Below are 27,504 nucleotides of genomic sequence, written 5' to 3'. Positions count from 1 at the left end.
GGGCACTGCCATTTGAAACATGTTAATAATAAACAAACATCCTCTACAGCCCTCCACTGTCCCAAAGGAAGCGCCACACCCTGTAACACTCCAGTGGGTTAATCAGGGAGCTTTGACATTTATACATTGAAAAGAAAAAACATGGACATTTTGTTTTAGGCCAGAGACTGAGATTTGGGGAACTCCATAAGGCACATAGTAAACTAGGGCAGGTGCAATTAAACTGGGGCCCACCTGCCTCAGTGCGAAAGACACTAGGAGCACGGGTGCTGCTGCTCTCCAGACCCACCGCAGAAACCTCCCCTGTGCACTGTGTGTACCATGGAGAGCTCACCATTCTGCATCTACAAGGCCTGATGGCTCCTTGGGTCGCAGAACTGCAGACTGACAGCTTCCCTGCTGCCCTCAGGTGTGGATTTAAGTAGCCTTTTCTCATGGCAAGTCACTGAGATCCATGGGCATTGGCTGAGGATAGTACAGAATGTTCCCACAGGCACAGCAAACTGCAGTGCATAGCAGAGGGCAACAAGATGGAAACAAGAGATCTTGGATACATCCAAGCAATTCTCTGCACTGCCGGCTGAATAGGACAGTAGCCCAGTGCCTCGCTGCCTGGCACTGAGTAGATCTGGGCCCACAATCTTGATACTGTTCCTCAGGATGTATGGTTAGATTTTCAAGTGATCTCACATTGTGGGGCTGGGCTCATTGAAAAATCTGGCCCTGAACCACACACCGGAAGTTGCAGTTTGCTGGGCCCTTGGAAATCTAGGGCTCAAATAGCAGGTAGGAGCCTAACACCCATGAGACGTCAATAGGACCCAGATTCACAAAGGTATTTAGCAGCCTGAGGGGTGTTGGGCACCTAAATACATTCGGGGCTCTGGGTCTAGGTGCCTCGCTTCTGTTTGTACCGTTGAAAATTTCCCTGGGCTCCAATTTAGCTCAGTGGGAACTAATCTCATCTGAGAATTTTGTTCCAGTTATAGGTGCTGAGGACTGGAAAATCTGGCTGTGGGTATGTTGCCATGTCAGGAACCGTATTTCCTTCCTGAAATGGGTTGGTGGCAGTGTGGCTGCTTAGTAGGAATCGGCACAGGAAAGAGGTCAGCTCATATCTGGCTCTAGGGTGCTCAGCTCTGGAATTAGCTCCTCCCAATGGCCAGACAAAGCCTGACTTTACGGAGCTTTAGAAGATTGGTCCTTTGGGGTTCTCCCCCAACTCTGAACCTAGCTAGAGTTAGTTGTACCTACTCGTTTCTGGTTGGCTTCTGTCCATGTGCCCTGACTCATTGCGTTGGACCGTTTTTGTAAACTCATATATTAATCATATTAAATAGCTTTAAGATGATGGTGATGATGATGTGTACTATAGCACATAGGAGCCTTAGTCATGGGTGAGGGCCCCAGTGTGTCAGGTGCTGTACAAATATTAGTGACTCACAACTCCCTTCTGAAGAAGGTATCTTTATCTCCATTGTTCAGATGAGAACACAGTGGCAAAAGAAGAAGAGGTGACTTCCCCAAAGTTACACAGTAAGTCAGTGGCTCCAAAGTTTAATAATGGGATATGGTGCAAGGCAGCGGGGGGAGGTCCCTGGCTCTGCTTCCTCCCTTGCCCTCCCTGCCTGATGGGCCATTAACCAGTGACACCCCTCCCCATACTCAATCCACAGCATGAACTAGTGACCACCAGGGAGCAAAGCATAGTCCCTTCTGCCTGAGACTGGCTCTCTACCTGGGGCTATAAGACTCACATCCTTGTGGATCAGGCACAGAGGGGGACCTGTAACACCCTGAGTGGGCTCCATGCTGTTCAGTGATCACTGAGTATTTAAGCAAGGGCTCTGCTTTATTCTGTGGCTGTCCATAATAAAAGCTTCACAGCCCCCTGCCAGATTCTCTGCCTGAGAAGCTCAGTCCTGAAAAGCAGTCCCCAATACCACAGGCTGTTCTAGGTTAAAGAGGGATCACAAGAAAAAACCCACCTGGTTCTCTGGCAAGGTGACCAGGAACACAGTTTTCTCTTCCCCATGAAAAGATGATGACCAGGGTATTCTGAGTCTTTCGCTTCTGAATCATGTGTGACTGCTGGTGCTTTGACCAACAGCAAAATACTCTTAATGGAAAAAGAACAGGCGTACTTGTGGCACCTTAGAGACCAACACATTTATTTGAGCATAAGCTTTCGTGGGCTACAGCCCACTTCTTCGGGCGCATAGAATGGAACATATAGTAAGGATATATATATATACAGAACATGAAAAGGTGGAAGTAGCCACATCAATTCTAAAAGGCTAATGAATTAAGATGAGTTATAATCAGCAGGAGGGGAAAAATGTTTGTAGTGATAATCAATATGGGCCATTGCAGACAGTTGACAAGAGGTGTGAGGATACTTAACATGGGGAAATAGATTCAATGTGTGTAATGACTCAGCCATTCCCAGTCTCTATTCAAACCTAAGTTAATGGTATCTAGTTTGCATATTAATTCAAGTTCAGCAGTTTCTAGTTGGAGTCTGTTTTTGAAGCTTTTCTGTTGCAAAATTCCCACCTTTAAGTCTGTTACTGAGTGACCAGAGAGGCTGAAATAGTCTCCTACTGGTTTTTGAATGTTATGATTCCTAATGTCAGATTTGTGTCCATTTATTTTCTTCATAGAATATCAGAGTTGGAAGGGACCTCAGGAGGTCATCTAGTCCAACCCCCTGCTCAAAGCAGGACCAATCCTTAAATGGCCCCCTCAAGGATTGAGCTCACAACCTTGGGTTTAGTAGGCCAATGCTCAAACCACTGAGCTATCCCTCCCCCTATGTATAGAGGGTGTCCGGTTTGGCCAATGTACATGGCAGAGGGGCATATTGGACCCATTCCAAACCCCTAATCATTTTAGTTGCCCTTCTCTGAACCTTTTCTAATTCCAGTATTTTTTTTTTTTTAGATGAGACCACATCTGTACACAGTATTCAAGATGTAGGTATATCATGGATTTATATAAGGGCAACTTATTCTCCATCATATTCTCTATCCCCTTTTTAATGATTCCTAACATCCTGTTTGCTTTTTTGACCGCCGCTGCACACTGCGTGGGTGTCTTCAGAGAACTATCCATGATAACTCCAAGATCTTTTTCCTGATTAGTTGTAGCTAAATTGTCCCCCATCATATTGTATGTATAGTTGGGATTATTTTTTCCAATGTGCATTACTTCACATTTATCCACATTAAATTTCATTTGCCATTTTGTTGCCCAGTCACTTAGTTTTGTGAGATCTTTTTGAAGTTCTTCACAGTCTGCTTTGGTCTTAACTATCCTGAGCAGTTTAGTATCATCTGCAAACTTTTCCACTTCACTTTTTACCCCTTTCTCCTGATCATTTATGAATAAGTTGAATAGGATTGGTCCTAGGACTGACCCTTGGGGAACACCACTAGTTACCCCTCTCTATTCTGAAAATTTACCATTTATTCCTACCCTTTGTTCCCTGTCTTTTAACCAGTTCTCAATCCATGAAAGGATCTTCCCTATTATCCCATGACAACTTAATTTATGTAAGAGCCTTTGGTGAGGAACCTTGTCAAAGGCTTTCTGGAAATCTAAGTACACTATGTCCACTGGATCCCCCTTGTCCATATGTTTGTTGACCCCTTCAGAGAACTCTAACAGATTAGTAAGACACAATTTCCCTTTACAGAAACCATGTTGACTATTGCTCAACAGTTTATGTTCTTCTATCTGTCTCACAATTTTATTCTTTACAATTGTTTCAACTAATTTGCCCGATACTGATGTTAGACTTACCAGTCTGTAATTGCTGGGATCACTTCTAGAGCCCTTTTTAAATATTGGTGTTACATTAGCTACTTCCAGTCATTGGTACAGAAGCCGATTTAAAGGATAGGTTGCAAACCATAGTTAGTAGTTTCAGAATTTCACATTTGAGTTCTTTCAGAACTCTTGGGTGAATGTCATCTGGTCCCAGTGACTTGTTACTGTTAAGTTTATCAATTATTTCCAAAACCTCCTCTAGTGACACCTCAATCTGTGGCAATTCCTCAGATTTGTCACCTATAAAAGCCGGCTCAGGTTTGGGAATCTCCCTAACATCCTCAACCACGAAGACTGAACCAAAGAATTCATTTAGTTTCTCCACAATGACTTTATCATCTTTAAGCGCTCCTTTTGTATCTCAATCGTCCAGGGGCCCCACTGGTTGTTTAGCAGGCTTCCTGCTTCTGATGTACTTCAAAACATTTTGTTATTACCTTTTGAGGTTTTGGCTAGCCTTTCTTCAAACTCCTTTTTGGCTTTTCTTATTACATTTTTACACTTAATTTGGTAGTGTTTATGCTCCTTTCTATGCACCTCACTAGGATTTGACTTCCACTTCTTAAAAGATGCCTTTTTATCTTCCACTGCTTCTTTTACATGGTTGTTAAGCCATGGCGGCTCTTTTTTAGTTCTTTTACTGTGTTTTTTAATTTGGGGTATACATTGAAGTTGGACCTCTATTAAGGTGTCTTTGAAAAGTGTCCATGCAGCTTGCAGCGATTTCCCTCTAGTCACTGTACCTTTTAATTTCTGTTTAACTAACCCCCTCATTTTTGCATCGTTCCCCTTTCTGAAATTAAATGCCACAGTGTTGGGCTGTTGAGGTGTTCTTCCCATCACAGGGATGTTAAATGTTATTATATTATGGTCACTATTTCCTAGTGGTCCTGTTATAGTTACCGCTTGGATCAGATCCTGCTCTCCACTCAGGACTAAATCGAGAGTTGACTCTCCCCTTGTGGGTTCCCATACCAGCTGCTAAAAGAAGCAGTCATTTAAAGTATCAAGAAATGTTGTCTCTGCATTTCTTCCTGAGGTGACATGTTCCCAGTTAATATGGCGATAATTGAAATCCCATTGAGTTCTTTATTTTGACAGCCTCTCTAATCTCCCTTAGCATTTCATCGTCACTATCACTGTCCTGGTCAGGTGGTCGATAATAGATCCCTAATGTTATATTCTTATTAGAGCATGAAATTACTATCCATAGAGATTCTGTGGAACATGTGGTTTCACTTAAGATTTTTACTTCATTTGATTCTACATTTTCTTTCACATATAGTGCCACTCCCTCCCCCAACTCTCCCACACGACCTGTTCTGTTTCTCCATCTTTTTTATGGCAGCCATTCAAGTATTTGAAGACCACTATCATGTCCCCCCGTAATTTCCTCTTTTCCAAGCTAAAGATACCCAGTTCCTTCAGCCTTCGCTCACATGGCTTGATTCCATCCCTTTGATCATCTTTGTCACTCGCCTCTGGATCCTTTCTAGTTTCTCTACATGGGTTCAAAATCAGAAAGTCACATGGGACGGTGACGAAAGCCTTACTGAAGCCTAGGTATATTATGTCCACCACATTCCCCCATCCTCCAAATCAGTTACCCCGGCAAAGAAGGAAAACAAACTGGTTTGGCATGATTTGTTCATGGAAAATCCATGCATGTCACACCGATCAGCTCTGGGGAGCGTGATCACATTCCTGCTGATGAAACTGGTCGAAATGAAGGAAGGCAGTAAAAGCCACAAACAGCGCAATAATCCTCGGGGGGAGGGGGAGGCAGAAAGAGAAAGGGCCTTGGTACCATGCAAATATTGTAAAAGGCCATAAAAGCAAAACAAAGCCATAAAGAGGAATTTCAGAGGAATCTGAAAGGTGGGGACCAAACTGCCAACAACCAGAATGCCAGAGCAAGGCCAAGCTAGATGAGAATGGCTTCGATAGATAGGGGAGAGTGACGTTAATGGAGATAAAATAGAGTGAAAGAGTTTGATGGGGGTGTGGAATGAAGCGAGAGACAGATGCAAGAAGAGAGAGAAAAGGAAGAGAGACCAACAACCCTGTGTGGTGGGACTCCTGAAGCTGCAGGAACTACAGTGGCTGGAACCAAGCAGGGGAAGAGCAGGGGGTGGGTGTGGAGAGGCGGTGGGGGACGATGGAGGCAGCAATTCCTTAGGGAACAGCAGAGGAAAGGGAGATGGCTGAGGCTTTGGCTTGTCACTCACTACAGATGGCTGTAGTAGAGAGTGGGTGAAGGCACAGCAGGATGGGGCCACACTGCAGACTTAGAGCCTGAACCTCGCATTTGTGTATAATGCTCCCATTCTGATCCAGGAGCATTTTCCATTCACTCTGCCCTGCTGTAAATGACACAAGGCAGCGGCAAAACAGCTTTCAGAAGCAAATCCTTCAAGCCATGGAGGGCATTTGAAATGCATGTGTCATGCAGACGATGCCATATAGAGCGTGTGAGAACTGGCAAAGCTGAGCCAGGGCAGAAGGGGCTCTGGCAATGCAGCTTCTCAAAAGAGCATGTGCCACATCTGGGTGGCAGTGCCGGGAGTGGTTGCTGCACTCTCTCTTGCTTAAGCAGCAGAGTCCTGTGGCACCTTATAGACTAACAGATGTATTGGAGCATGAGCTTTCGTGGGTGAATACCCACTTCGTCTCTCTTGCTTGTTATAACACATGCCAGGTGCCCAGTTCCATGGTGATGGTGCATGAGACCGATCGAATAACACTTAACAGGACAGGTGGATAATGCATGTCATGGGACGTTCAAACTGGAGGGGAGAGCATGCTAGAGAACATGCTGTAGAAGGGACAACTGTCCTCTGGCCTCAGAGGAATGGACCAACAATAATTTAAAAGGCCTTTGCCATCCCTAACTTCTAGCATGAAAGGCCAGATGGTGCTGGAGAGACAAGGAGAAACCCTGGGGCAGTGATGACAACAGACCTTGGGCTACATCACACAGAGATGGACGAGACCATCCTGAGCTCCTGCTGCTGCATGTATCTGGCATTCAGCATTCCTTCCCCTGCCCACATGCTCTGGGGGCTAGTGTACACGAGAAGCGCTACATCAGCACAGCTACATCGGTGCAACTGCACCATCATAGCTCATCACAGAATCATAGAATATCAGGGTATGAAGAGACCTCAGGAGGTCATCTAGTCCAACCCCCTGCTCAAAATCCCCTGCATCTGGTGAAGACACTCTGTGTCAACAGGAGAGAGCTCTCCCGTCGGCATCATAAAACCACCTCCGTGAGAGGCACTCACTGTGTCTGCAAGAGAGACACAGCACTGTCCACACTGGCACTCAGGTCAGTGTAACTGATGCCATTCAAGGGAGTGGCTTATTTACACCTGTGAGTGACATAACCTTATTTTACCCCTCTGTGAGCAATAGAGCTGCAAACAGGCCCTCCCTCCAGATCTCTGCTAATTATTAAACATACTTCTGTTAAACTTAACTAGATGGCATTTGTCAATGAGTTGCAGGAAAAGAGTAGTGGGAGAGACTTGCAGCTGCACAAATGACTACATGAAAGCACGGTTCTAGTGTCTGTTTGCCTTCAGGTGTTTCTGTCTGACCTGGATTTCTGCCTAGTTTTCAGAATAGTCAATACGCCCTGCTAGTTTAGGGATCAGAGCCAGCTCGAGCTTTTTTGCCGCCCCAAACACAGCAAAGACTAAAAAAAAAAAACACTGGGATCAGCAGCACTTCGGCTGCTCTACTGCACTGCTTCATTCTTTGGCGGGAATTCGGCGGTGGGTCCTTCCTTCCGAGAGGGACTGAGGGACCTGCCACCGAATTGCTGCCGAAGACCCGGACACCCTGCCCCTTTCCATTGGCCGCCCCAAGCACCTGCTTCCTGTGCCGGTGCCTGGAGCTGGCCGTGTCAGGGATATGATCCTTTTCACTAGGAAAATAGCTCTCTGAGATACTGCTAGATCCATGTGTCTATCTCTGCCCAATCCATGTGGTGAGAGGTTCAGATTTGTCCATTACCCAGGAGGTGAGTTTGCTCCTAATGCCAGTTGTCAGTGCCTTCCAGCCCCTGCAACTTGCAGTGTCTTTATAATGAGTCACCAGGAAACGGTCTTCTAATGAGCTCCACTGCAGTCTAGGTCAGGGACTGATCACATACGCTGTGCAGGAAACTTGGGGCCATTCAGGAGTCTGGTGTAGCCATGTGGTCGTCTGGCATTTACTAATGCTAGCATGTAAATAACTCTTAATTAGGCATGAGGATGAGCTGAATGAGGATGAGTTACTGCCTTTGCAGCTGCTCTTGTTTGATCAGAGAACAGGGGTCAGCAGCCTTTCAGAAGTGATGTGCCAAGTCTTCATTTATTCACTCCTAAATTAAGGATCACGCGTGCCAATAATACATTTGAACGTTTTTAGACGGTCTCTTTCTATAAGTCTTTAAAATATAACTAAACAATTGTTGTATGTAAAGTAAATAAGGTTTTTAAAATGTTTAAGAAGCTTCATTTAAAATTAAAATTAAAATGCAGAGCCCCCCGGACCGGTGGCCAGGACCCAGGCAGCCTGAGTGAAGCTGAAAATCAGCTTGTGTGCCGCCTTCGGCACATGTGCCATAGGTTACCTACCCCTGTCAGAGAATAAAGCACATATAAAACCACGTGCAGTCAGGAACAGCAAGAGTTAAGGTTCTGACAGCAACATTAATTTGGCACACTGCATGTATGCAGCACTTTCTATGTCCTGTTTTTCTGGGTCAATGTGTAGCTTGATACATCACTATTTAAGTTGTAAAGTGTGTGTCCCAAAAACATGCAGGAAGTACATCTCGATCGAACCAGTCTCGCTGCTGGAAACTTAACTTTGCATTTCCAAACTGATCACACTTGTGCAGTCTTAACGGTGCATTAATATAGGCTTTGCATTTAATAAATGTGTACTATAGAGGGTTACATTTCTATGACAATTCACTCTTACCTCACTCTAATCAGCTAACTCCATACAGCTGGACGGTGCTCTCGTCCCATAACAACCCGGCCAAACAGCCTCATCTTTGTCTGGAACATAGAACGTTGAACTCTTAGACTATGGAACGAAAGAAATTTCCATTTTAATGAAAAAGTTATTTTTGTCAAAAATATTGTGAACAAAAAATTGCAGCCAGCTCCAGCAATGAGACTCTATTAAAGAATGTGCACTTCAGCACCTTAGCCTTCCCCGTGTTTCTGGAGCGTGCCTAGCACATGTTTAGGAGCTGTAAAACAAACAAGGAGCAGGTACATTGTCTATTTGTGCATAACTCCGCTGTCAGACATGGGCTATGGATAAAGGAGCAAGTTAAACACTTGCTCAAGGACCACAGTAAAAAGTTGACATAGTCTGCGCCTCGGTGAAGCCTCCTGAGAACAGAGGGTCTTCTCCCTGCCCAAACTTCCTGGCCAGGCTGGGTAGGGCAAACACCAAAGGGGACACCGGGATTAGGAGCTGCTAAAAAGATGGCCACAGGACAGGCTCAGAAGTAACTTTCAAAGTGCTTATATCTCTCCCAAGCAAGCAGTTCATACCCCTTCCCCTGCCACCTTTGCAAAGGAAGGAGGAAACTGAAGTGGAAATAACAACTCTTCACTGGTAGTGCCCCTGCTTCTGCCACACCATGCCCCTCAGCCCCAGGAAAGATGCTCTCAGATGTGCCCTTTTCTGGGGCATGAATGCCCAGAGCTGGCAGAAGAGTGGAAAAGGCAGTTTAGAACCCAGGGTGCTCGTGTCTCACACGAAGCGGCCAACAGCCAAAACAACACTCGGAACATTCAACAAATGGCAGGGGAGGTTTTTTATGTTAAGGTTACTCTGTGCAATGTCACACAATAATATACGCTCCTGCGATAAGGAATGTTAATAATACTTTGCTCTCTGCCAAGAATAGAGTCCCTATTTACAAACCCCACTGCTCTAATCTAGTGAAACAAAGGCAAATATATGAAAATAACAAACCCAGGAGCTCAGAAAGTATTTGAATTCAGGAAAGACTAAATATTTAGCTTGCAAGACTCAATGTGTCCTGGAACATATGGGACACTCAAGGAACAGCCATCCATTGTCCAGGGGCGGCGGAGGGGAAAACCTTCCTGCCATAGGATTTTCCATATCCTCTTCCCTTCCTCCTCCACCGTCCTTGTCCATGGATGGAATCTGGAAATGCCCCACTGGCTACAGCAGAGATGTGCATGCTGTGTGTCAGAGGGGGTTATTTTATAGTCAGGAATGGCAGGGAAATCCACGGAACAGGTCCGGAGCATATGTATGTAGCAAGCAGGGCTTAAATTCAGCCAGAGCTGTGCGGAGCAGAGCTCTGGGACCTCCCACAGGGATCTCGGTGAAATACTCTTTGAGAATTTAAGGCCTGGTAGCAAGTCATGGTGTTAACGTACTTACACCTGATATGGGGCCTTCTGGGTATCAGATGAATGATTAGATAGCAGCAAATCCCTGTCCAGCAAGGTTTACATAATTTTCACTAACCTCTGCTGCACAACACAACTTCTCAGAGCTCCACATAGTCAGCAAGGATAGAACCTGGCTCCTTCTCCTGCGCAGGCCCCTGCCACTTTGCTAAGGAGAATCCCCACTAGTTGTGAACAGCACAGGGTCTATGACACACAGCTGAGCCGTATTTACTAGCAGGGAGTGGTGTATCCCTCCCCCTCACATGCACATTGTCCTAGCCAGCAGAGGGCAGTGAAAACACTCTCTCTCTCTCTCTCTCTCTCTCTCTCTCTCTCTCAAGACTGGATGTCTTTCTAAAAAGATACAGTCTAGTTCAGTGGTTCTCAGAATCATCCTATTGCCCGCACTCCACTTCTTTGTGTCTCTCTACCATTAACCTCAGACTCAGATGTGGATTTGGAACTTTCCAGGGTTCAGGGAGGGGGATGGTTTATGCAAACAGTGAGCCTGTTTGCAGTGACCTTACATTCATCAGAAGCTGTGAAATGGGCATTGTGATGTTGGGTACCTCAGGCTTTCTCTTCCTTATGGGGAGAAGTCAGAGACTACGTTTTTCCCATCCCCTCAGGCCATTCCTGGGAGACTCAAGTGCTTCCCACAAACTCCCCACTAAGGAAAAGAAGTGGCCTTCTTGGAGTCAAGGTAGGCTATGTTCAAAACTCACTCTGCCCAGCCTCCCCCACTATACGGATCCTGTCTACGGGCCTAATATAGAAGCCATGTCAGGCCATTGAGCTGGTCTCCCTCCCTCTTGCACTGACCAAGGAGTAGGCCCAGATGCCCAGGCAGAGAAGGCAGGACCAGCCCATGGGGCAAGAACCACTTTGTGGTTCACCTCTTTCTTATTTGTGCCTCCCATAAGGACAGAGAGGTTACAGACTCAGGTCTCTTTCATGTCTTCGTTTGCAGCTGTGTTTACCAAGGCTCTTTGATTCTCAGCGCAGGGAGCTGAGTGCTGGCAAGAGCGGCTGTCTCCTGTCTCCCCTGCTAGGGTACAGAGCCAGGTGAGGCAGATTTCCCCATCTCCCACTGGGATCAGAGTTGCCAGCTAAACTGGGGATCTGTCCCTGACAACAGCTGCTAGAGAACGTGTGTCCAGAGAGACTGGTTTTGTGGCTAAGGCACAGAACTGGGGCTCGGGTGCTTTGGCTTCAATTCCTGGCTCTGCCACAAACTCCCGGGGTAACCCTGCTCAAGTCACTTAATGTCTCCATGCCACAGTTCACCATCTGTGAAGGGGAAATAATATGTGTCCTTTCACTGTCTTGTCTACTTTGATTGCAAACTTTTTGGGGAAGGGACTGTCTCTCACTGTGTGTTTGTACAGCACCCAGAACAATGGGGTCCAATCTTGTTTAAGGCCTGTAGGGGATCCCAGAAACCAAATCACTTGTAAGTAATAAGTTCCATATGACAATCCCCATGTCAGGAACCCAAAACTCAAACAATGTTCAGGCTATTCTTAAAGATCTTCTCTTCTACCAGCCCCCAAATCCGCTAAGCCCTGCATTCCTCACCCTACATATTTTATCGTGAAATCACATCAGTTCATGATAATGGAAGATACAAAAGTATGTGCCACACATGCCTCAGCATGGTAAAATTAACCACAAAACTAGGGACTGGAGACAAGGAAATGTTCAGAGAGTGGGATCAGCTGGGACTAATGCCCTACTCTTTGCTCCCATGCTGTCTGCATGCTGACTGCAGCTGAAAGAAATGGTACCTGATTCCATGGGAACAAATCATGATACCTGGACCCTGATTCCATAGGAAGAGGCCACTGTATCTGCATCTTAAAACAGAGATGCAGGACTATTATAAATAACACATGTCACCATGAATATATAGGAGTGGATTACACCAGATGTCCATCCAGTCCAGTCTTCTGTCTCTGACAGTGACCAGCACCAGATCCAAGGGGGATGCAGGAAACCCCAGAGAGGATAGTTATGCAATAAGATGCCTATGGATTTTCCAAGCTTTCTCCTGTTTTATAATATTTAACACAAAGAAAAGAAAGAGACCTAATGGTAATGAGTGGAGTAGATTTTCCCTGCTTTGCAAAAGTTCACCCATTGTTCAAAGCCAATGCTCCCATCCAACATAAACAAATACTTTTAAAAACATTCTCATCCAAAACAATTGCCCGGACTTTTGATGTTTTAATGGCCCTTGCCCTCCCTGACTGTTTGATCATTATGTTTTACAATATTTTTTCCCCTTCCTAGCCACCCCTGTTCCTGCTGCCTCTGCTCTGGAATTCATGGCCTCAGCATCTCAGCTCTTGTATTCAGTGAATTACAATGGAAAGAATTCATGGGCAATTATTTTGACTTAATATTGCTTCCTCTTCTCGCCTGTTTACACAGCCGCCTTTTCTTCACCAGTGTGATGGCTCCACGTGGAGGGGTCACTGCCAGAGTTCACAGCTCACTTTGCAGCCTCGCTGAAAAGAGCGCAAACTCGCTGGAGGTTGTAACCTCCCAATTAAGTGGATCATCCCCTTCCTTTCAAGGATTCCCCTTCAGAGTTCTTCTGTAGGTCACTGCTCCTTCCTTGGCAATGACTGATAGGTTTCTAAACTGGGTTTTATTATTACTTTATTATGATTGTAGTTGTGCCTAGAGGCCCCAACCAAGATCAGAGACCCATTATACCAGGGACTGCACATGTAATGAGAGACAGTACCTGCCCCAAAGGGCTTAAAATCTAAATCGACAAGATAGATGGGAAAGCAGGACCAGATTGAGAGGAAGTGATATGCCTGGAGTCACAAAATAGGTCAGCAGTGGGTGGACTACCCAGCTCTCCTGATTCATAATCTAGTACCCTAGCCACAGGACCACACAACCTCTCCAGGCTAGGCTAGGTTAGGCAAATCTAACTATGAACTACTGAGTGACACACTCTGCTCTGCTCTTCATTGACCTTGGACCCCATATCTGCAGAGCCAGGAGCCAAGTAAGGGGTTGGTAATGGAACACTGTGAATTCGAAAGGGGATTCTTGTTAGATATGAGCCCACACCAGACCTATTTATTCTGAATTCCCCCTTTCTGTGTGAACCTTGCAGAGTTGTATACAAGGACCTGGATCAGAACCAGCCCTGCTTTCCAAGCTAAATCCCAGTGAATGAGGTTTTATGAACCCAACACAACCATGGTTTTGCACATCTACAAGGCAACACAAGACTAGGACAGCTCTGTTTCCTTGGCTTGAGTTCAGCATTACCTGGGGCACTACATCCCATTCTGGGCACTTCACTACTAAAAAGACAACAATAGATTGGAAGTGCATTAGAAGAGATGAGCAAAAGGAATTGACTTAAGAGGAAAGATTCAAAGTGGACATGGTCAAATCCTCAACCTATGTCCCTACTTTGGAGTCCAGATGGCAAACACCCTGGAGTCCAGGCCAGTTTGGAGCGGGTGTTTGATTCAACCCATTTGGAACAGTCAGAATATTTCATCTTTAATCTAAACATCTCAATGATGGGTCCTTCATGGAAAAACCAAATGAAATGCCAGGCATGAGCCATGATATTGAGAATTTTCTCCACGTACTTTATTCATACTTAAATATTGCCAGTGAAGAACATTTTGTGTCTGGAGATCCTGAAGCATCAAGTACTTTTCCTTAGATATTGAAAGATCCCACCTGAATGTTCTGAAGACAGAGAATTTTGGAGAATCCATACTCTGGATTACTTTTTTCTAGGCTTCTTCAGTCCACTCAATAGTCACAAACAACAACACCTCTTTCTGCTTTCCACTACCTCAAGGAACTGGCCAAGGTCGTCTCAAAACTCACCCCTTTTTCATCATCGTAGTTGATGATGAAACCTCCTTGTTTATAGCTCAGAGGGCCCAGTCCAGCTCCAGCTGAAGTCAGCATGGTCCTTCTGTGATTTGTATTGCAGGAGACTTAGGAACCCCACCCCCCTTGCGCTAGGCATTATATAGACTTAAAACAAAGAGACAGTCCCTCCCCAAAGACCTTCCAATCTAAGGATAAGATGAGAGACAACAGGTGGGGAAGAACAAGGTGGTAAGACGGAGAGGATTCTGATCACATGATCACAGCATGCCACCTGCCTAATTCTCCCTAATTCGCCCATGGACCAGGCCTAGCAAGCTGCAGTGTATCAGGTTCACCAACTCGCTCAGTTCTGTTTTGCTGTGTGCTGATGATATGTGATTTAGACCAAAATTCTCCTTTCCAATTCAACTCTGGGCAATGCAACAACGTCAGCTAATTTGGACAAAACAGAGCAGGCCTGTGGGCCCTTCCTTAATACATTCTCAGAACAGTGCTCAGTGATCGGGGCTAGCGACGCTATTGAATACCTGGGGGTGATAATTTACAAGACAAAATTAGGAGTTTACAGTTCATTTGTCTTCCCTTCCATCCCAGAACTCTCCTGCTGTGCCACACGGGCTGTGTCTCTAATTGGCGGCATTAATACAATTAAGATGATAATTTTGCTGTGATTTTGCTTTTATGTTGCAAAGTATCACATTCAATATCCAATGTTAAATTTTATCATTATTTCTCTCCTTTGGGCTACCAGACAAGTCAGAGTCTTGCCTTCAGACACCACAGTGTCCCTCGGATAGGGGCCTGTCTCTCTGTCTGACACATTTTTTCACACACCAGAAACAGTAGGGGTCCAAAGAGGGCAATGAAAATGATTATTTATTTGGATTTAAACACTGCACTAACAAACACCTTATGAAAAGCATTAGGCCTGGGGCGACAATTAAAAACCTGGCACACAAATAATTAGAACATCGAAACCACAGTGCGTATCTCCCTACCCCAGAGCCACAAAACAAGGCCCCCCCCCACCTCACCTACCCACAAACCAGCCCCTCCCACAACTACCTCAGCTCTCCTCAAAGGGCTGCCTCCCCATCTGGGCTATGTAGCATGCCTGAGAGGTGAGCTGGCCCAGGTTATGTCACACCTAGAGATGCAGGAGAGGAGAGGGTTGTAAATCCCAAAGCTGAGAAGCCCTTCTGAATCCAGGCACCTCTGCAGCTTGCAGGATGGCAAGAGGGTGAGAGAGGGTATTTCTCAGCTAAGGAAGGTCCTAGACTACAGCCAGACTCTGAAGAGAGATATTTTGCCTTAGAGAGGGTACATTATGGATGGGTACAAATTAAAGAGTTGTGTAGAAGAGGTGGGTGGAGAGCTCCAGTTTATTCCTGCCCAGAAAATGTGAACAAGGGGACACTGTGAGAGGCAGTAAACTCAAAAACTGAGCTAAGGAAACTCTTATTTTATGTAAAGTCTGCTTAGCCCATGGAACTCACTGCTACTAGATATCATTAGGCAAAGAGCTTAGGAGGCTTCCAACCAAGTTTAGACATTTAAAAGGAGAACAGGAACATTGCAGTTACAGTAGATAAGATGCAATTCTCTAGAAAGGATATAAAGCCATCCATTTCAGGCATTATCTGCCTGAGACAGGGGAAATCTGCTGCTGTGGGATGCAACTGGCCTTTCTGCGATTTCTTGAACTTTCTTCCGAAGCACCGGTACTGGGAGCTGTTGGAGAAAGGATACTGACCTGGTGGACCCCGGATCTGATTGGCTCTGGCCATTTGTGTGTCCCAATGCTGAGCAAACAACAACTAGCTGGTCTGAATTTCTGGATGATTTCTTTTTTGACAGTTTCTGATTTGTGATTGTTTTTCAGCATATCCAGTGACTGCACAAACATTTGTGCATAATGAAACCTCCAACCCTAGAAACCACACTCATATTCACTAAAATACTCACAAAGGATTTTTACATCCTGACTAGCTGTGTGTTTAATAGACAATGGGCCTGATTCTGCTCTTACTTATAACAGTTTTACACCAATGTAACTACACTGACTTTATGGGAGCTATTCCTGATTTACATCAATGTGACAGGAGGATGAGGCCCAGCATGCAGCTTTTAACTCTCACCTGACCTGGTGAAAGTTTTTGCTTCTGTCTTCTTGGCCCAGGCCACTGATATCTTAAGGAGTAAGAAGATCACAGCAAGCCAGCCTCACTACTGGCCATTCCATGATGGAGCAAATCTTCACAGTGCACCAGTTTATTGAGAAGGCACAAGAATTCAAGCAGCCTGTTCACATTGTATTTGTGGACATCAAGGCAGCATGTGGCTGATCTTAAAACTCACCAGCCTCCCTGTAGAACGGTCCGGCTCCTATATGATGACTCCTCAAGCTGCATTCTTGTAAATGGTAAAAGAACCGTGGTCTTCTGAATTAGGTCGGGCATTCAACAAGGATGTTTTGCTGCCCCAGAACACTTCAATGCCATCATAGACTACATGCTTGATCAGACACTAATTAAATGCATTTTACACATATGCCTTGATGATAAGAACCTCACCGACACTGACTTTGCTAATGACATAGCACTAGTTGTGGAACCAGTGGACGAGTTAGTTGTCATTCTTAAAGCCCTGGGAAGCTCGGTGGCAAAAGTCACTCTGAAAATTAACTGGGGTAAAACCAAAATTCTTCTGGTTGAACATGAATATGCCATGGACTCTAGCCTATTAGTGGGTAACCACCCAGTTGAGATTATCAGTAATTTCACCAACCTTGGCTCTGTTGTTGATTGTGTGGGTGGCAATGAGAAACAACTCGAAGGCCACACTGCAAAAGCATTGTCAGTGATGGGACTCCTCATTAAGAACATCTTTTGCAAATTGAACATCCTGATCCGTAGAGAGATGAAGTCAAGGCTATATGATGCTTTGGTGGTCAGCAATCTGCCCCGTGAGACTGAAACATGGCCCCTCATTATCAAGACTGAAAAGAAGCTGGATATCATTCGGACGAAGCAACTCTGAATGATCAAATCAAATAGCAGAAATTCAAGTCAAATGAAGAGATCTATTTTCTAACTTAATAAGTCCCGCTCTCTCAAACGGTCACCCAACACTCTCTGAGATGGCATGGCCATCTGTGCCGAATGCCTGCTGATTTCCTGCAAGAATTATCTTCAACTTTGACCCAATGAAAGTGAGATGGAAACCTGCCCCCTTTCCCTGGAATACCTAAAACACATTGGCCATACAATGTCAACAGACATCTGTCCCTCACTGACATCCTACCTTGTAACATGCCGGATTTAGCTCAGGACAGAACGTCCTGGTGGCACAGAGCACGTTCAGTGGCCTCCATGAGAAAAAGCAAGATGGTGTCAGACTGCAGCCCAGTGGCAAGAGCATGAACTCTAGCACTGCTGTTTGCCTTCTCCTGACTCGCCAGGCTAATGATCTTGGAGAGAGGAAGCCATTGGCTTATCTCTTCCTCCTGCCCAGCTCGAACACTGATTTTCTGGAAGCCAAACAAAGGCAATGGAGATTGTCTGGAAAGATAAACAAGGAACAGTCTGAACAACCAGGAAATTCAAGGGAAGCAAGAATTAAACATGGCAAGTAAACAAACTTATTTCTATGTCACTACAGTAGGGGGATGGGGACAGAGATTCTTTCGGGCTGCTTCACCTGGGGCTACCGGGGAGTGTCAGAGCCGCCAGCATGCCACATCAATCATATGGGGAGTAGCCTAACAAGCTGCTTGGCTTGCTGTCTTCTTCTTTGCTGGAGTCTGGGTTTTCCTTCTCCCTCTGAATCCAGACAGAACACCCTCTGTTTTGGGGAGGTGCTGTCTATCAGGGGGAGGGTGACAGGATGGGATTCGAACTCCATTGTAATACATTTACAATGCTACTAGTGTTACTGCACTCCAGGGAGCAAGGCCCCATTGTGCTGGGTGTTGTACAGGTTATAAGTCCAATCCCCACAGCCAAACACTCACAGAAGGTTTGGACAGTCACCTAGGACCCAGGACTGCTCAGGTCTATTCCTTAGTCCACCACAGTCTTCCTGTGGGACCCTGAGTTAGTCACTTACAGGTGTACAATGGGGGTGACGGCACTGCCCTGCTGCACAGGGCAGCGAGGCTAAATGCATTAGAGCATGTGAGATGCTCAGTTGCTATGGTTATGGGCATCATCTAAGTAACTTAGTTACAAAGACAGTCTAGGATTCTGACCCAACTGCTGGATAAGCTGATAAATGAGGGTGGGAGAAGCAAGACCATAGTAAAGATGGGAGTGTCAGCATAAGTACGTCGGCATAAGTACGGCATAAGTACGGCCAAAGCAGTCACAGTGTTCTATGAAAAAAGTAACAAAAAGAGTCCTGTGGTACCTTAAAGACTAACAGATGTATTGGAGCATGAGCTTTCACGGGTGAATACCCACTTTGTCAGACACATGTTCTATGGGCAGCTCTGTTTCAGTGTTTCTCCGGGCCTCAGTTTCCCACGTTACAGGAGGAGGTTTATGAGGCGTAACTCATTTATGTTTCCAAAGCTCTTTGAGATCCTCAGCTAGATACTACAAGAGAGGGGCAAGTGCCCTCTCACGCTGATCCTGATGCCCCGAAATGACTTGTCCATGCGCATGTACACTGTGTGGAGGTGCTTACATGGCACGAGGGGGTTACAATCATTACCAGGCAATAATGGGAGTCCTCTCTCCCCCTAGGTTTTAGCACAGCTGCTAGGAATGGAGGACACTGGGTGAGGCAGCCTGGGACCAACAGAACCTCACTGGGATTATGCTGCACATACAGGGATACAGGGTCAGATTCCCCAGGACAGGGGCTGGCATTTCCAGCTGCCTGCTGATCACCGTGCTAAGCAGCCACTCCTTCTCAGGGTGCACAGGGTGCATCCCACATTGGTGTGCATGAGCCTCCCATGACCAACGATCTAGTAGTATCTTTTCTGCAAAGAAAAGAGAGTTGGCTAGATGGCAGAGAATGCAAGCCTGGGATAGGCAAGGTGGGACGTAGTCCAGGGGAGTGGCAGGAAGGTTTGTGGTTGTCCAGCCTTTCGCTGCTGGTGATAGGGCCTTGGACTGGAACCCAGAGTAGAGGGTGGGCCCAGATTCCCCTCCTGGCAACTTACTGAGTGGCACAATCTGGGCAGGGAACTTGAAGACTGTCCGTGTCCATTTGTTTTAAGCACAGAGGGAATGGCTCAACCTGGACAGCGGTGTTAAGGATTGCCGGGGATGGTGCTGAGGGCTGTGATAGTAACCCACAGGGGGAGGAGTCTGGTGCCTTGGCTGAAAGGCTAAGCCACAGAGACGAGGTGCAGCATCTCCTGAGGAGTAAGGGGTGGGGCTGCAGAATGGAAGAGTAAGACAACAGGCTGAGGAACCATGAGAAGAGGATGTCAGGCTGGCAGAGCTAATCCCCAGAAGTAGGCGCTCCAGTTATGAGTAGCGGTCCCCGTGACAAAGACATTTAAAACCTCAATTTTTTTCAGGACAATGCTGAGATGGTTCATATTTTACTTTGCGTGGCAGTAGGGCAAACATGCACGCACAGACACACATACACACACAGACACACATGCACACACACCACAACCATGCACATGTTATGAACCTGTCCGTCAGAGGAACAGGAAGCTGTTTGCAACAGCTCCTTCATTGACTCAATAGACCTATGAACAGTGGTTTTGCCAACCCCAAGCCTTCTAAAATCATGAGATTTTAAAATTCATATGATTTGGATCCTTGTCCTCGCCTTCTGGTGATGGAGCCTTTGGAAGTCACATTTTCATGCTTTTCTCCACAACCAGCAAGGCTCTGTGATGGGGCAGACAAAGCCCCACCGCAGACAGGAAGGGGCTCGGCTAGCTCTGCTCTGCTACACCTGTGCTGAGTGCTGGATTGAACAGGAGGACAGCCCAGCAACTGGGGGCTGTATGGGAACAAGAACAGAGATCTGCACCTGTGTGGGGTATGGATCCCTTCCTGGACCTGGGACTGGCCTTCTGGAGCCTTTAGGAGGAGTATAGACCTGGGTTGGAGGGTTAATCAGAGAAGAGCCGTGGCACCAGTCGCTAAGCAGGAAGATAGGCTATAGATGCTGGGGGTGCTATATATAGGAAGGGTACTGAAGGCTGAGCCCATCTGGACTGAGAATTCTTTTGTTTGGTGCATTTGTTGGACTTGGACTAAGTGTTTCTATTACCCCAGAAAGGGTTGCATGCTTTAAAGTAGCTTAGCCAGAAGGACCAGTCATCTCTACTGCTGGAATAGGCTGAAGATAATTGTGGGGAAACTGAGGGAGAGCAGCTGCATTGCCATGTGCAGCCTTCAGGGGGCTTGCTGGGATAGCACCTCAGTGACAGCTTCCAGCTTCCTTTCATTAACAGCTGAGATGAGATTCAGCCAGAATCACCTGACTCTGGGAGCAGGGGCTTCAAGAAAAACAAAAACCACCATGAGATCTGCGATAAATTTGTCCTGCAGAACACATATGTTTCCTGCTGATGCCTAGCCCTTTATAGCCCAGTCTCCCAAACAGAATATCGCGGTGGTGTGGGTGAGGTATTAGGGTGGTGGCCCTGTGCAACCGGCAGGGTTGTTCTCACTGCAGCTCAAGCCTGAATAAACCATTTTTGCAAGAGAAGGGGGATAAAATAATTAATCAGAAATAACTAGTGATTGTTCCTGCATTTCCCATGTTCACTGCACTGCCACAGTCTGCGCGCCTTTCCTCTGACAGCAGGGGCCCTGCAACGATTTCGGTAGTGGGAGGGTGCTGAGAATCATTGAACTGTAAACCCTGTATGTGATGGAAACCACTTCAAGCCACAGGGTGCTGCAGCACCCCAGCACCCCTAGTTCCAGGACCTATGCCCAAGGGAGTTCTTTTATGAGCTAGTCCCCAGTATGCACCTCCCCATTACTCAGTAAAGAGAGTCAAGGAGACATGGGGTTTGAATGGTTCCTAACTCTCCCACCTCTTGGACAGGGAACTGTGCATGCAGGAATGGGCTCTGCTGAGCAGGACAAATCCATCCAGAAGCAGGTTTAATAACACTCACATTCAAACCAATCTCCTGGCTCAGACTGTATGAGAACTGCACTCACCTCCCCAAGCCTTTTATCCCTTTAGCCAAGGTTCATTTCCATAATCCCTAGCTCTAAAGGAACTGTTCCCTCTTCAACATCCCCCAGTCCCAGGGCAACCTTTCAATGAAGAATTAAACTAAATGATGGTGCTGCTCATTACCCCAGCTGCTAGCACTGCTGGGGCTCTGAATTTAGGGGGCAGCATCTCTTGGGCCTGTAGTTACTACAAGCAGGAGACTGGCCAATGCAGGGAATGGCCTGCAATGCTTCTAGGCACAAACTACCCACAGAATAACTGCCAGGTCATTTGTAATAATAACTGTTCTCTGCACTGTTAGAGCTCCTGTCACTCACAGCACTGTCAGACATTAGTTAAATCAGACTAATCATAGACTCATAGACTCATAGGTCAGAAGGGACCAATCTGATCATCTAGTCTGACCTCCTGCACAAGGCAGGCCACAGAACCCCACCCATCCAATTTTATACAACCCCTATCCCAGGATTGAGTTTTTGAAATCCTCAAAAATGGTTTGAAGACCTCAAGCTGCAGAGACACCACCAGCAAGCGACCCGTGCCCCACGCTGCAGGGGAAGGCGAAAAACCTCCAGGGCACCTGCCAATCCGCCCTGGAGGAAAATTCCTTCCCGACCCCAAATACGGCGATCAGCTAAACCCTGAGCATGTGGGCAAGAGTCACCAGCCAGCACCCACCTAGGTCTAGGTAATCATACACCTAGACACCATGGGAAGCCTCTGAGGATTATTATCCCCACTTTACCAATGAGGAAACAGGTATGAAGCAGTTAAGTGACTGGCCCAAGCCCACACATCAAGTCAGTGGCAGCATCTGAAATAGAACCTGAGGTCAGAGTCCCAGCCTCAAGCACAAGCTACTAGACACGACTAGACTCCCTCCAGGTGGCTTGTCCAAAGCATTATTAAATCACCTCCATAAAGCATAATCCCCACACAGAGAGGGTCAGATTTTGCTGTTTGTCACTGTCAAGTTTCACTGTCCATGCCAAGGGAGTTTGTGCTCGTTCGCTGCTCAGTGCTCATGAGCAGTGGGGAAACAGTGGGGAAAAGCCACCGTTAATGCAGGAAAGGATCATCATTTCGGAGGAACGCTGCCCTGCCCTGAAAACAGGGCTCTCCGCCCACCTGGAGTTCCTTCCTGGCCTATGCAATTTCTTTCTTCATTCTCAAGCCCTAGTTCTGGTGAAGGGAACCAAAGACTCCTACAGCCTCCACCAGAAGTGGGGCTGGGTTTAATATTCACTTTCTTTCTCACTGGTGTGTGACCCTGTAACAGACATTAGATGTCAGTGGTGTCCTCATCCCAGCCAGGACTAAAACTGATCATATTTGGGCCCAGGTATGCTAGATCTGTGAAGCAGGACCTCTCTTCTTTTTTATGGTGGCTGCCATGTTGTTTTCCAGAGTCTTAGCTTTCATTGTTTTTAAAAAAAGGAAAACGGCTGCAAAGGTAACCTGTAAAATATGACCCATGGATAATGCTGCAGTGTGCCTGAGTCTGCAGAACGCCTGAATCAGCAGCTTTGAGAGGGGTGTATTCCCCCCTTCATTCCAATGGAATGTTACTGAACTGCCTAGTGGTAATAACTGAAATGTCACCATTGTTAATCACTTCACTGCTGATCAGATCCATAGAGCAGAGGGATGAGCATAACCTGAAGATCTGTACAGTCTAATGGAGTGATATTTGGCTTTGAAGAATGAGTGGGTGGGCAGTTTGGAGGTTTAGCACTGCCATTCCTTCCCAATCTGACCCATGCAAAAGGTCCTGGGGAAGGAATGGAGCCCAGGTGGCAGAGCCAACCAAGAGGGAGCTTATCCAACAAGGTCTAGCAGGGCCTCCAGCTTCCAGAGATGCAAGGACCTGGTCCAGTGTGGTGGGTGTGGGGCCAGCTGGCTCCTTTACCAGCTCTAGTGGCTGCTGCCTATTCCACTGCTGGTGGCCATCTGTAGACTCAGGCAGACACGACAGTGTTAGTTATACTTGGGTTACAGTTTCAAAGGCGAGTGACATTTCTTTTCATTTGTTGCGAATCCAGCTCTGTTTTCTGTTCACTGGTCATTTAGGCAGCAGCCCTGATTCCTGCAAATCTGTTTGTTATTCACAAATACTCACCAACTAGTTTGGGGAAAACATGTTCAATCTCTGGGAACTGTGCAGACTGTTCTGTTTGACCATTTGTTCTTCATGGTATGTGATTGGTCACTTACGGCATATGGTATTGTGTCTGCTCCCTGATCGGATGACTGAAACCTATTAAAGAGGAAAGTAGCAAATGACTAATGGCAAAATTTGAACAGTTCATGAATGTGATATTCCATTTCCAACACCAAGAGAGGAAGGATGGTTTAATGATTACAGCACCAGCCAGGGGCTTGGGAAACCTGTGCTCAATTCCCATCTGACTTTGGGCAAGTCACCTGATCTCTCTGTGCCTCAGTTCCCCACCTGTACGATGGGGCTAATAGCAATGCCCTGCTCACATGGCTGTTGTGAGAATAAATACACTAAGTATTGTGAGATGCTGAGTCAGGAATGATGGGAATGAGGGCCACAAAAGAACCACAGATAAATCGACTATGCTAGTGCGCATCTGGAGCTAGGACTGATGTGGGGAAAATCCATTCCCTGTCTGTGATGGTGGGAGTGGGAAGAGGAGACTCTTGACCCTGTACTCCCTGACCCCTGTGCATAATCCCATTTAAATTAACCTGACTCTTAGGTTCCATTTCCAGGTCACCCTCGTTATCTGTGTGACCATGAGCACGTCACTTAACTGCAACACTTCCACTTTGTGCTTCAGTTTACCCACCCGTGCAGTCTGTGAACTCGCTCCCCGGGTGCTGAGAGGCTGAGTTAATGAAGCGATCTGGGAACATAGGGTGAAAGAGGCCAGAGAAAGGTGAAGTATTATTATTACCTACAGTACTTCCCACACACCTGGCTCACGTCCAGGAAGGAAAAAGTCAACAAGGCCTAATACCAGCAAGAGGTGGCGCTTACTTCTGAGGAACAATCATGGAAACACAGCCAAAGCAGAGCTGAGTCCAACCTAAATTGCCACAGACTTTGGGAGCGTTTGATTCCAGATCTGAATTCTGCAGCCATTTTTAGGTGAAATTCACAAGACCCTAGGGAAGTTCTGCTGAAAACATTTAATCTCCATGGGATACAAGGTCCAAGCTACCAGTGAGACACATCCACTCAAGTTAGGAATCTGGTCAAGAGTCCCCCTTCAGTCATGTGAGTTTGACTTGTATGCCATTTGGCCTGCCATTTTATCTATGGGCCTTTCGAACATGCCCAGGATCACGGCTGAATTTATATCGCTGCCTTGATAGCACATGAAAAACAACACATTCCCGTTTTATCTTCTTTCTAACTTGATAGTATTTATATAGTGTGTGCAAAGCATGAAGGGTAATTGCATACCAATGCCAATGTAGTCTCCCAAGCCACACAGCAAGTTTGCTTTTCTTGAGAAGTCAATGGTAATTAGAACTCACTCAGCTGTGAGATAAGAGGTGTAAGCAGAAAGTCCAGTGAAGGCAAATTGCCAGCTGTATGTGAGCTTAAGCAAAGGTAGATCTAGCCCTAAGAGTGACCAAGAAATCACATAGGGCACTTTGAGGCATAGGCCTTGTGCTTGGGGAAATTTTCAAGGCAATTTGTCCTTGTCCTTCAGCTGTTAAAATGCAGAGTTTGGGCAAAATGAGTATAAAACACTACCCACTCAAATCGACCATTTACGCTCCCTTGGTAAAGATGAAAATGGAGACACAAGGTGCAAGGCAACAGAAAATCAGCCCCTATGGACTGTTCCTCAGCTTGTGTAAATCAACATACTAACTTGGTATCTTTTTTTGGTAAGATTATGAATTTGGTTGACAAAGGTAATAGCATTGACGTAGTATTTTTAGACTTCTGTGAGACATTTAATTTGGTACCACAAGGCATTATGATTAAAAAACTAGAATGATACAAAATTAACATGGTACACATTAAATGGATTAAAAACTGGCTAACTGCTAGCTCTCAAAATGTAATTGGAAACAGGGAATCATCATTGACTGGGTGTATTTCTATTGAAGTCATACAGGGATTGGTTCTTGTCCCTATACTGGAAAGAAAAAAAAATGTAATCACCACTGATAAAACTTTCAGATGGTCCAAAAATTGGAGCAGTGGTAAATAATGAAGAGGACAAGTCACTGATAACAAGCAATACAAATGCTCTGTAAGATGGACACAAGCAAACAATCTGTGTTATTATACCCAAATATAAAATTATATGTTGGAACGAGGGATATAGGGCATACTTACAGGCTGGGGGACTCTATCCTGGGAAGCAGGGACTCTAAAACAGATTAGAAAGTTGTGGTGGATAATCAGCTGAACATGAGCTCCCAATGTGATGCTGTGGCCAAAAGGAGTAATATGATTCTTGAATGTACAAACAGGGAAACTGGAGTAGCAGTAGAGGGGTTATTTTACCTCTGTATTTGGCACTGGTGCAATCACTGTGGCAACACTGCGTCCAGTTCTGGTGCCCTCAATTGGATGCTGGTAAATTGGAGAGGGTTCAGAGAAGAGTCACAGCAAGGATTAAAAGGACTGGAAAACATGCTTTGATAATGGGCTTTTCTGTGTAACAGAGAAAGTTATAATGCAATCTGATGGCTGGAAGCTGAAGCTAGACAAAAACAGACAGAAAATAAGGCACAGTTTAATAGAGAGGGTAATCAATTACTGGAACCTCATATCCAAATGGATTCTTCACCACTGGCAATTTTTAAATCAAGATTGGATATTTTTCTAAGAGATCTGCTTTAATTCAAACAGGACTTAATTCAGGGAAGTCCCATGGCCTACAGGACTAGATGATCATAATTGTTTCTTCTGGCCTTATAATCTATGAGACTCCGAACACTGACCTATGCAAATCAATGGAGTTATGCCAATTTACACCCTTTGGACGCATCTCTTGGTTTTTGCTGGGAATTTTATGCCTCTCTGTCTCTATGTACAAATGCTGGATAATAACAGAGACGGGCACAGTATTACTGTTCTTATCATTAAAAAAAGCACCATGTACCTGACTCTGCTGTTTGCTTGTTCCTGATCTCCCCTTCTTGGTTGCATGGAGATAGTTTGTTGTTTGAATTCGCCAGAAATAAAATACCGTATTTTGCTGAGTCATACTTCCGTCCCCTGCAATTACAAAGCAATGGAGGCCACAGGCCATACTTTCTTGCATTGGTGTAATCCAAGGTCTCTTTTCTTGTTCATTGCACGTAGTTCCATTCTGCTTTCTTTCTGTGTATTTCTTGCTCTGTGCAAGTTGCTTTTCTCTCCATTTCCTGTTCCTCTCTGATAATTACACCACAATCTAATGGGCTTCTGCCCCACCGTCTGCTTTTAGCAACTGCCTCTCAATTCAGTTCTGACACTGCTTTACACTCTTTGTCTGCTCTGGGTAAGTCTCCGGGAGGCCTTCTGCATGCTTGCCACCAGGGTTTTGAAGCAGTTCCGTCAGGTGGTGCTATTGCACAGGGACAAACATGCATCTCTTCTGCTCTGCTGAAGTTGGGCTGACATGCCTTGCGTACCTATCAGCCTCAAGAGTTGGTGTGATTTCTGGCACAACAGCCTCTGTGCTCAATTAATTCCTTTAAGGTGGTTTTGTTTTGAAGCATGATTTATGGTTTTTAAAGGGGAAGCACAGAACTGGATATGATCCTGCCAACTAGGGCAGAGGCAGCAATATGCAAAACCATCTATTAGCTGGCTGCTGAATGTATGTAAACAAGCGCTCAGTGACTGTGCACACACAAATACAGATCAGAGCTACCCAGCCTAGTTTCTATCCACAACGGAAACTGTGTATCTGGTTCTTTGAGTTGGACTGTGGTACTGAGTAGGCAAGTCCAGCAAAAAAAAGAGTCAGCTTCTTCTCCCATTTGCACTCTGAGGTCCGGTCCACACACTCACTTGAAATTGTTTAACAAAATGTGGGGGTTTGAACCAGTTTACTTAGACCCAGAGAAAATCCTTGTGTGGACACTTGGTTCAACTTAAACCCGATTATATCAGTGTAGCTTGCATTGGTGGATCTACAGGTGCAAGCTACCCTGAGCTAAGTAGTTTGACACCAATCTAAATGTTCCTACAACA

At 45.8% G+C, this 27,504-nt stretch overlaps 1 long non-coding RNA gene across 1 annotated transcript; it reads right to left on the bottom strand.

Annotated features, from left to right (window-relative positions):
• Positions 1–1,991: 1,991 nt before the first annotated feature.
• Positions 1,992–26,759, bottom strand: LOC127039161 (uncharacterized). The gene is made up of 4 exons (XR_007770907.1): positions 26,426–26,759; positions 23,446–23,583; positions 8,809–8,888; positions 1,992–2,119 (listed from the first exon to the last, which is right to left on the bottom strand). It is a non-coding gene; the product is annotated as an uncharacterized LOC127039161 (long non-coding RNA).
• Between the last annotated feature and the right edge of the window lie 745 nt (positions 26,760–27,504).

The sequence above is a fragment of the Gopherus flavomarginatus genome, chromosome 22, assembly GCF_025201925.1.
Source record: "Gopherus flavomarginatus isolate rGopFla2 chromosome 22, rGopFla2.mat.asm, whole genome shotgun sequence".
NCBI classification, from domain to species: domain Eukaryota; kingdom Metazoa; phylum Chordata; order Testudines; family Testudinidae; genus Gopherus; species Gopherus flavomarginatus.
Note: the sequence above shows the minus strand (reverse complement) of the source record. Positions and strands in the feature narration are given on the sequence as shown.